Source organism: Pinus tabuliformis, chromosome 9, assembly GCF_031772625.1.
Source record: "Pinus tabuliformis cultivar Carrire ecotype Pingquan chromosome 9, CPIR1, whole genome shotgun sequence".
NCBI lineage: Eukaryota > Viridiplantae > Streptophyta > Pinopsida > Pinales > Pinaceae > Pinus > Pinus tabuliformis.
Genome location: NC_142307.1, coordinates 1,409,262,254 through 1,409,278,668, shown reverse-complemented (window position 1 = coordinate 1,409,278,668; position 16,415 = coordinate 1,409,262,254).

Below are 16,415 nucleotides of genomic sequence, written 5' to 3'. Positions count from 1 at the left end.
CGATTTCAATATTGCATATTGCAATATCCCTTCCCACCGATTATCATATCCAAGTCCTCCTCTGGCCGCTGATTGCGATATTACATCCTCCGCCAATTGTGATATCGTAGTTCTCCACTAATATCACATATCACAAAACTTTCCCATCTATCGCAATAAATTTATTCTCCCCCCCCCCCCCCCCCCCCCCGCCGATTGCGATATCACAGTTCTCCACTGATATTGCATATCACAAAACCCTTTGCCGATTTCACATATTGCCACATTCCCTGCCAATTATGATATCATTCTACCCACCAATTACGATATCCCTCCTCCTTGCTAATTGTGATTTTTGTTCTACTACCGACTGTGATATCGCAATCAGCGATCACACAGTCAAAGTTCCTGCTCCCCAAAATCCTTCCGACTTGTAATTGCGATGTGCGAGAACCCTCCCTAGATGCAATTTTTTATGTGATGCATTCTATAAAACATCACATATAGAAGGTGTTTCTCGGTGTTTCTTCAGCAACATGGTCATTAAACAGAGCGCGAGAACATAGGACAATAAGACACAGAAGGCAGTGAAAAAAAGAGATAGCAAGACACAGAGACAACGAGGCACTTTCAACATGTTTCAACAACAAACAACACAACAGATTCAAAGGCCAAATGTTCGAGTTTCCACAAATATAGTGCCATGCTTTAAATTATTGTAACAGTTCATACGAATCCCATTTGTATTCGAACTCTATTGTAACAGAAATCCCTATGAAGTACCAAAGTTTTATTAATTAGGTAGGAACAGGTATCTAGAATAAGGAATCAAATTTGGCCCAAGTGGCAAGATATGTAATGGGATCTCTTCTCTATAAATATGTAGATTTTCGACTCTGCATAGGGGGGATTGATGATGTGATAACCACTGTTGTATTTTTTTTTCAGTTAATAGAAATATCAGTTGCAACATCTTTTGTTTCAACATGAGATTCATTCTGGTTTCTGTCCTATAATATCATGCTCCTTTGTTATTAGTTTTCATAGTTTATTGATTACTTGAAAATATGTCAAACAAATCCAACTTCCCTCAATTTGTTGTGATTACTGTGAATGCCCTTATCCACCTTAGTAAACCAAAGATGCCTCAGTTTCCATAAAAGACCATTTTTCATTGTTTTCTTTCTTTGATTGACTCCATGCCCAATGGGGGCTGCCCTCATACTCTTTCACCCAAAAATTAAAATAGAAAATGACAGTTAGCAATACGCATTCTTAAACAATATTGAGAGAGCCCTCTCAAATTGGAAGGGCTAACTTCCAATTAAAATATGGTTTGAAATAGTTACAACAGGTTGAAAGATTGACACAACCCGACCCCCACTAGCCCAGTTGATGACATTTTGGTGCATTTACCGAGAGCCAAAAAGCTCCTTTTACGAGATTCTCTTTGAGTCTCTTCTTTCTGATTCTTGAGGGTAACAGGAAATCAGAAGTTATAAAGGTTGTGATATTACCCTGGTGACTCCACTCTTAAAAGATACTGAAGATCGAAGTTTCATGGTGACTCCACTGCTTGTAGATCAGTAGCTTGAAGATTTTCAAGATGAGTTCTACCACAAGTCTATTCTAGTCATTGGTGAAGGTGAAGTCTCTTCCATTTACAAGATCAGGTGATGGATTCTATTTTTATTCTGAGTTTCCCATATATGATCCACTATTGATTTTTTTCAAGCATAGTCGAGAAGCCTAGGTGTTGGATCAGCTCTTTGTCTGGTTAAACTGTAGATTTTATATCGCTTGAATTAAATAGAGGGGTTTTCAGATGTTAGAGTAGGACATAAATAAGCTTGTTGGGAAAGCATTTCCTTCAGGTTTATATTACATTTTGCAGTTTTATTTTCAGTTTGGTGAAATGGGTTTGATGTAGTCTTCAGATGGGATCATCCCAATGGTCAGGCAACTGGTCAGGTGGCTCTTTGCTGCACCACCGGGGTGCAACATCCCCATTGGAGCCAATGTTATCCATGAGAGCCCACTAAAATAAATTTTAGTTTTATTAGTCAAGGTTTTCCACCACTGATCTTTTCATCTATCTGTTGTTTTTCTAAAAGAGGTTGTTGTGCTTCGCATTTGGATATTAAAGAAGGAAGGATAGGTATATTCTAATTGTTTTAGAGAAATTCCCATATTCCCATATTCTCATCCCATTTCATCTGCATATCCATTTCCAACTCTAGCCATAACACATTTCTCTCACTGGACCCATTTCCCACTCTAATCCACATTTATCCATTTCCAAACTCTAGCCATGGCCCATTCCCCTTTGTAATACTTTATAATATTCTATAGTCCTTTTATAAGGTAGGAGCCACAAATCGTATTACTATCAACCATTCCCCTTTTCCTTTACATATATCTCTACTTGTCCCCCTTCCCAATTGCGATTGCGATATTATATATCGCAATATCCCTTCCCGTCGATTATCATATCCAAGTCCTCCTCCTCTGGCTGATTGTGATATTACATCCTTCGTCGATTGCGATATCACAGTTCTCCGCCGATATCGCATATCACAAAACTTTCCCGCCTATCGCAATAAATTCTTCTCCCCCCCCACCGATTGTGATATATATCACATATCACAAAACCCTTCGTCGATATCACATATCGCCACATCCCTCGTCTATTGCGATATTGTTCTGCCCACCAATTGCAATATCCATCCTCCTCGCTGAATGCGATTTTTGTTCCACTGCCGACTGCGATAGCCCTTCTATCGCCGATTGCGATATCGTAATCGATGATCGCATAGTCAAAGTTCCCGCTCCCCAAAATCCTTCCGACTTGCAATTGTGATGTGCGAGAACCCTTCCCGGATGTGATTTTTTATGTGATGTGTTCTATAAATCGTCACGTACACAAGGTGTTTCTCAACATTTCTTTAGCATAATGATCATTAAAAAAAGCGTGAGAACATAGGGCAGTAAGACACAGAAGGTAGTGAAACAAAGAGACAACAAGACATAGAGATAATGAGGCACTTTCAGCATGTTTCAACACCAAACAACACAATATATTCAAAGGCCAAATGTTCGATTTTCCACAAATACAATTCCACGCTTTAAATTATTGTAACAGTTCATACAACTCCCATTTGTATTTGAGCTCTATTGTAAGATAAATCCATATTAAGTCTCAAATTTTTAGTAATCGGGTAGGAACAGGTCTCCAGAACAAGGAATCAAATTTGGCCCAAGTGGCAAGATATTTAATGGGATCTCTTCTCTATAAATATGTAGATTTTCGACTCTGCATAGGGGGGATCGATGATGTGATAACCATTATTGTATTGTTTTTAGTTAATAGAAATATCAGTTGCAACATCTCCTATTTGAACCTGAGATTCATTTCTCTTTCAGTCATATTCTATCATGCTCCTTTGTTATTAGTTTTCATAGTTTATTAATTACTTGGAAATTTGTCAAACAGCTCCAACTTCCTTCAATTTGTTGTGATTACTGTGAATACCCTTATCCACCTCAATAAACCAAAGATGCCCCAGTTTGCATAAAACACCATTGTTCATTGTTGTTTTCCTTGACTAACTCCATGCTCAATGGTGGCTGCCCTCACACTCTTTCACCCAAAAAATCAAATAGAAAATTAGAGTTAGCCATTTTCATTCTTAAAAAATATTGAGAGAGCCCTCTCATATTGGAATGACTAACTTCCAATTAAAAGCTGGTTTGAAATAGTTACACCGGGTTAAAAAGTTGACACAACCCGACCCCCATGAGCCTGGTTGATAACAAGTCTTTCAAAACCAAAGAGAGACCACATTTTTGCCATGATAGATCAGCTAATGGTTCAACCATGATGTTAGAATTGGAGGGTGATCCAAAGAAAATAGAAAGCTAAAGCCAATGTATACTAGAAATAAATAGGACACACTAAAAGTATTAAGAGAAACAATAAGAAAAAAAAATATTTATAGATACCTCCTAAAATTTAAGACACTTGAGGTGATGAAATCCCTAAGGAATTTGAGATTACAAAGGGCTGAGTAGCAGTTACCCAACCACCCAATATTAACTTGAATAGGCATAAGTGACCTCAATAGAGCTAAGTATCACCCCTCGGGAATGCTAGTATGATGATTGAAATTTTCGTTAGTGTTGTGGCTGCTACAACACCCTCCAAAATTTTTTCCTATACCCAATTTCAGAGCCTTCCTTGATCTTGTTGGTCGTTGTCTAAACTTCGAAAATCATTTCATTTTTTCTTAGAGTCATGTGTTCGCCTTTGCAAGATGGGAAAAGTGTCACCTTTTAGCATGTTGGTTGTAGTATCCTATGTATAAGCCCATTCTAGTGGTTTTAGGAGGTCATCTTTCTAAAAATGAGTTGTTCTAACCTTGTAAGTACTTGTCACACTCATTTCCAAAGTTTTGAGCATTGCCACACAAGTGTCATCACGGTCGCTACAAAGTACATCTTTGTTGTCGCACTTGTTGTAACTTGTCGCAAAGTTTTTGTGTGGAGGGAAATGTTTTGTCCATGTGTTTGGACGATCTATGTTGTTATGCCTTCAAATATTCTAAGTGTGTGATCACATTCAAATTTCATCACCGTTCACACCGACCTCACTGATCCCACACTTAGCCATTTTTGGAAAAAAATCTTGACTGGGAAACCTAGATTCACCGAGCCTTCCTTGAGCTATGCATTACTTAGTATTAGTCCTCTAGTTATGACCTTGTTTCTTGGAACTGCACAATGTGTAGTTCCTGCTGTTATCACTCAGGTTGTCCCTTGGCTCCTTAAGGGATACGGCCGAGGTAACCACAAACCAATCTTTGGGCTGCAGGTCCTAGCCTACCTGCAGTCAGAGAGGGCTCTCTCTTTATGATTTAACTTTGTTTTGGGTTGATTTTAGGCTAGTTATGGTGTACATGGGTTTTGTTTTGATTTTGGTGGGAAGGATGATGTTTTCAAGTAGAATTGGGATGCACAGTGTGAGAAGTTCAAACCATTGGGCATGGAGTCATGGATTAGGGCTTGCTGTTGCGTTTTCTTGGTCACAAGAGGAATATAGAGCAGGATAGCTACACATAGAACAATATCAGGCTGGAATAAAGATGGAATGAAGGTCAGAGATGAAAGGCAACTAAGAATCTTTCATTAGCTAACAGAGAGGGAAGGTGGATGAAAGTTTCTCTAGGAGCAATCAAGAATTCCTAAATAACAGTCATATGTGAAAGAAACAGGGTAAACATGATCATTTAAGTATGCATATTCATAACCATTTCTGAAGAAAAAATATAGAAATAACAAGAACTGAGCATAGGGTGCAGTCAAGCAAAACCTAAGCTATTCTTTTTCCTTGCTATTTAGATGGTAACACAATGGTGCATAAACATATGTAAACTATAAACAGAGATAGGAAAACACTTATTGAGCCATGTAGTAGCACAGGAATTCCATAGTCACTCTTTGGCCATTAAATAACACAACAGTCAATTCTTCATCCAAAGCATTCCAGCAGTCTTTGATTATAGAGCTTCTTAAAAATACAATGCAAGTCTAGAATGAGGATTATCAACCAACCAACCCTTTAAACAATGAATTAGGGTGGTTTATATAGAGAAAAAATATCCAAAAATATCTATTACAGCAGACCTTAAACAGGTCTGAGGGAAATGAGTTCTTTAACCTAATCTTGTCCTGAAATTAACGCAAGAAGATATTTATTTGAGCTGCACTGGAGGTAGCTGCATCAAAATGAGTTAATATGGTGTCCTTATGGCTCTGTGCTGTTCATTTAGCCATAATTGTGCTTTGGGCTTTGATCCCCTGCTCTTGAGTGGTTTTGATGTGCATTAACTGTGATTTGAGAGCTTTAAATGGCTTCACCGCTTTCTTTGACTTTGCTTGGGGGCCTGTAATATTCACCTGCTTTGATATTGCCGATCTGATACTCTTTGCTGCTTCACTGATACTCTTTGCTGCTTCACTGATACTCTTTGCCGCTTCACTGATACTCTTTAATTTAATCTGGGCTTTATCTTTCCTCTGATACTCTTTTACAGTTGAATCAGGCCACTTTCTCTCCCTTGATGTGCTTGAAACTGTCAAATCGTCCCTTTTATGCCCTTTCAAGGCAAAGATAGCTATTGCAAATGATTTTCGTGGCCTCTAGAATGCTATCGGCGCTGGCTGATTGAATATGAACCTTCATGAAGAAATCCTGTTGCTTCCCGCGAATTTTTGGGTTTTGCAGGTAACCGAGCCATGAGAAGCCCTCCATTTTGATAAATTTTTCTTAGCGATGTGCGATTAGCGCTAAGCGCTAATAATCGCGCATCAAAAACTGCCTCAGTTTTTCATTCCGGGCATCCTTTGCTGCAATTTTCGCCCTTCGCGCCTTTTTCGGTGATGACGTCAGCATGACGTCAACGGTGGGTCTTAGTACGGCAGTGACGTGGCAGGGTGACGTGGCAGTACGACAGGGTGACGTGGCATAGGACACGGTAGCGGGATAGGGACGGAGGCAGATGCGGTGGCAGTGACACGTAGCAGTGGGGGGTCGACACAGAGGTGACGTAGCGCTGACGTGGCGCTGACGTCAAGGGCGGAGAGACAGAGGGCGGTTTGTGGTTTCATCGGACCGCCTTCTGTACGAGGGCAGTATGTGTCAGAGCAGCTCCGATGTAATCACGTGGATACACGCGTCTTTGGTACGGTGGAGAAACCGCTAGCCCATCGGAGGCTAAGCGTCGGATGTCGGGGCAGCTCCGAAATCGCCGAGAGCCGTCGGATCTGGGCGGGCGGATCGGAGGGCTGACGGAGTGCGGAGCTGGCGGCAGGTTTATGTGCGGGGGCCCGCCCGAATATTAAATTAATATTTATGTGGCGGGGGGGTCAAAACTTTGGGTAATATGGGTTTTTGAGGCCTCGGAAGGGGTCTGATAACCTAAAAAAGGAATTTCACGCTTTGGAGGAGTTCAAAGGCACTTGAGAGGGTTTTTATGTGCTTTGAGAAGGGTTTATGGCCAAAAAAAGGGGTTTATGCCTTGGTAAAGGTAAAACATGGCCAAAGATGGATTTTATACATTTGGAGGGGAATTTTATGCATAGGAATGAGTCCTAATGCATTTAGAAGATGGTTTGAGAGGCAACCGAGGGTTCTGGCTAAGTTTCAGGAAAACTTAGCAATTCCCAAGCATAGTCAAGGTTATCTTTCAACCAGAGGGAGGGGATATGTACATAGGGGAGCTATTTAGTGCTTTTTAGTAAGGGGAAGGGGGAATAGATAGGGTTTTTACATAATAATGTTAGAAGTTAATATGAAAATGACAAGAAAGCGCTAAGTTTAGAGATCTTAGGCTACTTAAAAGGGAAAAATGACTTATAGAGTGAATAAGAGTATTCCTAAGCAAAGCAAACCTTTACTTAGGCCAATGATATGACAAATGATGAAACTTAAGAGATATCAAGCAGATCTTGACCTCTTTGGGGAGGTTAGTGAATGATTTGGGGAATAAGAAGAAGGGGGAGTTAGACATGCCTCACTTGAGCTCCTCCAAATGAAAAACTGCCTCATAATTGTGATCTGAATAGATATAACACTTGAAAACATGAAATGGATCACATAGCTTGATTCTGCAACCACAAAACTACTTACCCAACCTACTTACCTAGCATTTTTTCTTCTTTTTGCATGGGTGCACTTGGACTTGCAGACCCTGATTATCTTCTTTTCTTTTGACTGCCCTCCTATCTAAATGTACCCTTATTTCTTCCAAGGGCCCAGATTAAGCAGTTGGGCTCCTTCATTTCTCTACCTAGCTACTGATCTGCCAAGCTTAAGCTGTTTGGACAGATATTCATTCTCTATCTTCTAAAACAAGCAATTTAAACCTAGGGAAGCCAAGATTAAGCTGTTTGGCTTTCCCTTATCTGTAAAACTCTTCAAAAATGGTATAATTCTTCAAAAATGGAACTTCTTGGAAATATGGAACCTTGCAGCATGACAAGATGACATATTTGGCATTTAAAATAGTCAATCATGAAATATGAAACCTATTGCAATAGGAGGCTAACACCTACCTCCTAAGACTATTGCACTGTGCAGTTTTTTTGCCCAAGCCTCGACCTTCACCTCCAAAATTTCACAGTCATTCCTCCCATCCTAGCCTCCACTGCACACTCCACAATAAAAGTATCAAGACCATCCCCTGAGCCCTTGAACAACTCATCTTTGCAGTTTCATTTCCTCCCTTGTCTCCCAAAACTGCATAGTGTGTCCTCTTACTGCTTATTCCCTCAGCCTGTCCCACTAGCTTCAAAAACTACACAGTCTTTTCCCCAACCCTCCTTAAAATGCACACTTCATAACCTCAAGCCTCAAGATCATTCCCTAAGCCCTTGATCTTCACAGCTCTGCATCAACCCAACTTTCCTTGACTCTGAGAACTGCACAATGAGATCTCCCAGTTCCCATCCCTTCAGCCAGTCCCAATGGCTCTGGAAAATGTGCAGTCTTGTCCCTCAGACCTGCCTGAACTACACAATGTGTAGTCTCAGGGCTCAAGATTTTCTCCTGGCTACTAAAACTGCAGATTGCATTGTCAGTGAGTCCCTCTTCCCATCTGGTCACTTGTTTCGGGCTCAGTTGGTGAATTAAAATACATCATCTTAGACTGGGGGGTTTTCAGATTAATTTCATCTTGTCATGAGTGAATTGTAGGAACAAGTACCCTATCATGTCATGACAATATGGTGAAGAAGGAGAATAAGGAGGGAATCATGACCAATGAATCTCACACAGTTGAACTTATATGTTGATTGATCAAGAGAAAGTGAAGGGACACTAGTTTGCGACCACTATGTAAGACTTGAGATCATTAAAGATTCCTCATCACCAAGCCCTGCAGAGGTGGAAAGAAAAGCATCTTCAAGAGGACATCCAACACTTAGTAGCGACAATGGCTTGACATTGCCACATCATCAAGTAGTCCATGTCAGCAGTGTCATGTCATGTCATGTCATGAGTGGTCATATGTCACCTTACTATTGTGGATCATGTATATTGTATACAAAAATGTATTGTAAAGTGGAAGTCCAAAGGAAACACATGGAATGTAAAGAGTCATGTAAGTTGAAAAGTCATAGGAAGTCAAATAGTTATTAGGGTAGTCAAAGACTCACCCTTGGTTATATATACTCCCCAATTGTATGAGAAAATAATTTTTCACCTTGGCTCCTCTTGCAAGACATTAGAGAGACATATCAATTCTTTAAGGAGAAAGGAGCAACTCCAATGCTCCACTACTGGAGCTAGTGATCTACATTATAAACATGTGTCTTGGAACTTTTACTTAATAATATATAAGCCTTCAAGGCCAACACGTTCTTCATGCATGGATTATGAATGTTTGTAAGACTATTCTTCGGATGTTTGTATTTCATGTTTGCTTTCACATGTGCTAAGATAGTTGAACTATTTCAGTTGTTTTAGTACTTATCTGATTGAGAATGTGTTGTAATGGTTGGCATTTTTTTTTCCATCCTTGTGGACTATTCCATGGGATATTAGACAAATATTTCTTCATTCGTTGGTTGTAATGACTATCGCATCCTCTGTGGACTATTTTGCTGGATGTTAGATAGACCCTTCCAGTTCATGTGTGTCTCTTCTTGGTTGGTACTACTACCTCTCACTTAGAGGCTCACTTTTATCCCCTCTTTGCAGTAGAATAATCTTGACACATTTACAATTGAACACTCACCAGGCATACCTTCTTGCTTTTTGAAGACACCATTGCATCCCTCTCTCTTATTAACAGTTAGAGGTAAGGCATTTCTTTAAGATATATGGCAACCATGCCGATATTCTGTATGGGGCTCCTACAAAAAACTGTGTGAGTTCTAATTAGGACTTCACATCGGGGAGACCCCTTGGTTGAAGAATTTCCAAAACAGTCAAAAGTCGCTTTAGAAGGAGGGCCATATGAAAAGTTGAGTCTGTTGAATCTGGTTTTAATCTCTTAACTAAAATGGCTTATACTCAAATCTTACTCTCGAGTTTTTTCTCTAATTTTTCCCTTTATCAATTTTCAATGCTTGTTGAGCCTCTCTATCACTTATCCTAGCTGAAGTTTGATGGTGAGGATGGAACATCCATAATCGAGCACATTTAATATTTTCTTAAAATTTGTGAATCTTACGAAATCAATGATGAATAGTTTTCTTGTGTTATTTTCTTCCTAACCCTTGAAGGTCATGTTAATCGATGGTGCCATACATTTCCACTTGCTTCCATCCATTCCCTTCGTTAGTTCCTTGGGGAGCTTCATCAAGCCTTTGATAGGTATAATTAACAAGATGTTCGTAAAATAATCAATATCTTAAGAATGAATCCTAATGAAGCAATTGAGGATTTTTCTGATCGATTCCTTCACCTTTATTGTGAAATTTTTGAATAAGACATGAATAAGGATTTCTTGAAACACGAGTTTGCGTGCTTGGTTCTTATCTCTTTCCATGGTGAACCTGAACCCCCTGATTTTCCTACTACCCAAACTCTTGTGAGTCATGAGACCCCTCTAATTTCAGAGGAGGAACTTATTATTCCTTTTGTTCATTGTCCTCCTCATTTTCTAGTCCCGATGTGTGTGCCTCCTTACGGTGATTGTGAATTTGGGAAATATACAAATCAATTCTTAATCCACCTTCTCATTCTTCTTCTATTTCTCATGACTTAGATTTAAGAGAGGAAATCCCATAATGGCTCATGAAGCCCATGGGAAAGACTAACTTCCCCATTTAGCAACATGATGTTATCATTCATAACTCTAGCCTCCAATCTGATCTATATTTCCGAAATCCTCTATCATCTACATGGCATGACTCTTTACACTGTGATCCACCCGATCAATCTGCTCCACCATCTAGTCTTTCACACTCTCTTGATTTTCGCGTTGCTGGTTCAAATTAAGATCAAATACAAGGAAATCACTTTACACAGGCAGGGGAGCAGGAAGGTGAAGATGCTTTTAATCTTTCTTTTAAAAAATCCTCCATGCGAAGATGATGCACTTGCATTCTTGGATGATTTTCAATTTTCTAATCTTGGTACTGAATCAAATGTAATTAATTCTTTCAATCAATCCATAGCCTTGGGTGGAAATCATTATAAGGATAATGACTTTATTGATGTATGCGATCACGAATGACCATGTGCATCATCTGATCTTTTGGTTTCTTGTGAAGATTTAGTCAAAGAAGATGTGCTTATCGAAACTTCTTCTTCATCTCACTATCCCTTGTACTCTACCATCTGCGATGCATCTGCTTGCGATGGGGGTAATCCATGTCCTTCAAGTACATCATCCGATGAGTTAACCTCTCAATTGGCACAAGTTGGTGAGTTTATCCATGATTCAAATGAAAACAATCAAATCTTTGAGTACTCTTCCCAACCCTCATCATCTCTTCACTTCCATGAACACAAATATTCAAATCAACTTTCTCATGAAAATTACTTGATTCATTTATCTTTGAATTTTCAATCAAAAGAACCTTTTGACTTGAGTAATCTGGTCGTTGAAGTTGAAGAATCTAGTCAAACCAATGAAAAATATGGCTTCCATCTATTGAGCAGTGGTAGCAGCTATCCTCACACCATGCATGATCTAGTACAATCTTCAAAATGTGATTTTACAATTTTGGAAAGTTCTGGGACCCGCCAAGGATTCGAGGGACTTCAACTTCCATTGATGGTTATGTCAGGATCTCACGACTCTGGTAAGCCCCTCAAACTAAGCTAGATATAGTTTCTCCTAGACAATCCTTCTCTCTGCATGGTTTCACTCGATGCAAATTTATTTTTGAAAAATGTTTGGTATTTCAGGTATGATCTTTCAACTTTTCACGATTTTACTTTTGACTAGACTCATGAATCTTTTTAAATTTATTTACCTTCATGCAAATATCTCGCATCAAACTCAGGTTTGGAATGTGTGCCTCTCATAGAGTCATGGAATTGTGAAGTTGACCATTTCAAGGACTATCTTTGGCTAAAGGAATCATGCCTATCAGATTCATCTCTTAATAGTCAGCTCTTAGTTTTTCTCATGAATGTTATATTGCAAATCTTCCCCTTCATCGCACTTAAAGTCCTCTTGAGTAATTCATGAGTTATCGAAAAAATCAAGTTCTTCTTCATTCACCATGTCTTTACTGGTCTCATGTATTTGTTGTGCTCGCATCCCTTTTAAATTATTTTCATGATTACAATGCTTTCATAGTTTGTCACCAGTCACAGGAAAATGGTTTGTCACATTTGGGTTGTGAGGAACTTGGTTCGATTGTTCAGTACATTCACAGAACTATTCAAATTGATTTATCTTCATTTATTACAAACTGGGAATTTGATTCTTTAATCATATCATCTGATCATTATAATTTCTTTGATGATTGTCAATCATGCTATCATTTTCCCACCAGTATATCTAATGGAACTTATTTTACATCCTTTGATCTTCATTGTTCAACATCTCACTATTGAGAATTTTGTTGAGCGATTGAGGCACTTCAATCTCCAATGATGGTTAACTGTTGGGTGCTAAAAGGTGTCTTTTAAAACTCCGAATCGGCTCACATTAATTATCAACTTGGGTAAGTATTTTTATTCCAAGAGTGTACACAATATGTGCAAGCTATAATTCTAGAGAGCAATGCTTTAAAATAAGTTATTAAATTCAATACAAGAGTAAATGGATGCAATCATAAATCTCAAGCTTGTAACTTTAAGGGAAATAATTCATCTAAGCATCAGGACTCAATCTCAAACAAAACCATAATTCAATCTTAATTAACCAATTCGAATGATAATCAACCGACAGCACTGTAGCATTAACTGAGCTCTTTCAGCTGGACTTAAACTACTGGATAGAAGGAAAGCTTTTAATCAAGAACACTCTATTCTTTAATTAACCAGAAATGATTCTTTAATTGATAATTAATTCAATCCATGACATGAATATATAAAACCAACTAGGATTGTGCATTAATGAAATGAATACCAAAAATCTGAACTAACGAAAATAAATCAACTGCAAAGCTGTAAAGCAGAATAAACTTGCAGGAAATGGAAAAATTATAAAACAAGGAGCAGCAGTAAGATCCACCAGAGACCAAGCCCTAGCCACCAACGAACACTGCTTAGCTACTTTATAATCTCTGAATGAAAAACAATGCAATTTATATATTAATCATCAAATTCACTTGTCATTACAATAAGATCTCGTTCTTCAGAATCACGCTTTTGTAAATTAAAATTACAATTGAAGTAAAAGATGTGAGATCCCTCTTCATTTTCCCCCTTTATAGTCAAAAGGAAAAAGATAAATGTCATCCCTCAGGATCAGGAGATCCTGAGGGATTCACAACTAAATGCTATCTTCAGACAATTCTTTCATCTTGTGCTCATCTTATTGATTCATTCCTTGGTTCAACTGCACACGACGTGTCTCATTTCCCTTGATTAGATTTTGTTGTTCTAACTTTGGCACAACAGCTGTTCCATCTGTTTTTTTTATACATAAAAAGCAATGAGAGTTAGTTTGGACAGTCAAATTGTATCAAGAGCAGTTTCATTCATTCCTTATCAAAATCCTATCAATATGTTATTATATCATGGCACAAAATGGATAAGAAAAGAGGAAAAAGATAGTAATCAAGAGTAAATACATACCTATTGCAAGGCTCAACATACTCCCCTGCTTACCTTTTTTCATGTCCTCATGAAAAATGAATAGTTCCTATGTAATGTAGTTAAGGAGTAAGCTGGAGAAAAGGTTTCTTTATCAGGCCTAAAACCGTGATGTTGTGCCAGATTTGCAAAGGCTGTCTTTTCATGTCCTTCAGGTAACTCATAGTCAGATTGATACCCTTCAGGAGGATACCAAATAATGGGACACCTAAATTGACATCCCAAGCAATAAGGCCCTTCCCTCAAGATAAGATTGATGTATGTGATTAACCAGCTCGCAGCAACTTTGAAATTCACAGAATTAAATGGTTTTCTTTCCTTAACACTATTAGTTGAGACCGTCCATCTCATTTTGGATGCAATCAGGGATCTTTCCTGAATGGAGAGGAAATATGTTGTTCTTTTCTGTACAATTTCCTTCTGTATGGGCCCTAAAATTTGAATCACACCTTCTCGTGTCATAAGCCTTTTATGTTTAGTAAACCGTTGCAAAGGGTGATTAGGCTCACTCCTTACCCAGAGATCCAACCCGTGTTCCTGTCTTTGGAACGAGTTATAAGCCTTAAACCACTTAAGTTGATTAATAGCAAAAGAGATAAAAGCCTGGAATTGAATATCTCCAACAAAAGGGCTAGGATTCTTATCCACTTCTTCTTCTAATATGAAATTATGTAGATAAAATTCGCAAAGAAGCCTTTGGACTTTTGCCCCATGTTCCTTACAACAACTTATAAAATCTTTAGTTGTCTTTAATTCGATTGGCTTGCCAGCTCTTACGGCTTTAATCTTTAACAATAAGTATTGTTCTAATAAGAACATGGCATAATTTGTGGCAGGAGACCTACATGTCAAGACATCCAAATATAGCGAGCAAATGGTGTCTATCTGATTCCTAACTCTGTCCAGCTTTGTCTTCACATTATTCAACTTTTCTTCTTCCTATCTAAATCTATCAAAAGTCCCATTCTCAGTTATGGTTAATTCCCTAAACTGCTTTTGCAACTCCTGATATTTTTGCAGGGGAACTGTCTCCTGTTCACATCATTCTAAAGCAAGTTGGGCTTGCGTCAGCTCTTCCTGTAGCTTTAGAAGAATAGGGTATTTTCTTGATAGGATATCATTGGCTTGCTCTTCTATCTGAGTGCCTGTGCTACGAGAGGATATTTCCTTGGTCTGTACTTCCTTATTATGGGAGGACCAACCCTCCGTCTGAACGGCTGCATCCACTAAGTCTGCATGCAAATTTTCCTGGGTGGCTATTGTTTGAGCAGGAATGAGTTTGGTATGGGTTTCTGTTGCCCTACCCTTACATATTTTTGTTTGCATAGCCACAGTGACTACCTCAGGAGTAGTGTTCTAGGCTTTTCCGTTTTCAATTTCTTTAATCTTCCGACGTAGCCTTTTAACTGTCTTTTGAAGCTTTTGGTATTTTTTTCTCAGCTTCTTTAGTTTTGCTTCGACTACTCGCCTCTTTCGAGGAGAATCTTTTACACTAACGGGCTTGTCAATAGCTTCTGTATCTAAAGATTCTTGTTGTTTATCATGGCTGTGCTCCAATAGAACTGTGTCACTAGACTGGTTGTCAGATTCATGAATAACTTCTATGTCTGCTTCCTTTTCCTGGTCTGTAGCCTCTGAAGAAGGCAGAATTTTTGTATGCCCATAATCCTCTGGGGATTGAGCTTCCATTAGGTTAGGATCAAGTGATCCTCTAGGATGCATGTATGCATTTAGATTTTCCAGGACCTGGGCCATCCCTGTCTCAAAATCCTGCAAAAGATCATTTTGGGGGCTCATGGTTGATGTTTGAGGAGGCCCTTCTTCATTTTCCAGTTCATCATCAAAGTGTTGTGCTCGTTCTTGCTCTGAGTCTGGTCTATCCTCTTCCTTAGGTTCTTTTTCTGAATTTCTCTCTTCCTCGGGTTCTTGCTCTGAATTGGCCTCTTCCTCTGGTTCTTGTTCTGAATTGCCCTCTTCCTTGGGTTCTTGCTCTGAATTGGCCTCTTCCTCAGGTTCTGATAATGAATGACATCCTTCCCCTTGTTTAGGTTCTTCCTCTGACTCGGGGTCTGAATTATCCTTTTCTTCTGGTTCTAGCTCAGAATTGCATTGTTCCTCTGGTTCTGACTTAGAGTCCTGTATACTAACTGGTCTGGATGGCTCCGCAGGTTGTTCAGCGCTATCCTGTGGATTTATATACATTCTCTAGGCTAGATTTAACCTTGCGGACCACCTGTGCTTATGGGGTTCAATGTTTGAGTGGGTAGTCCTTTTCCTTTTCAGAACAGTGCTCTACTGGCTCATCTCCAAGATTGTAGAATTTTGGATTACAGGGTTTTGAATAATCTCTAGGGGCGCTATGAGACCATCCCAAGTTAAGTTTTGTTGAACAAGGTTATGGCTAACAATTAGTCTAATCAATCCATGGTGGCTAACTATGGTTTCAGGGTGCCTAGCCCATCTTATTCTATCGGCGGCATCATGCAGTAATGAATTCAAGAAAGATGGAAAATTAACAGTGAGCTTTAGTTTTAAAACAACTAAGAGTTTGAGTTGTTGTGGTCTTACCACATCTCGTCGTCCATCATAGGTGAGGTACCTCTGGACGACACTTGCCAACTAACACCATGGTTCTACCAGAGAAGATGGTTGGATG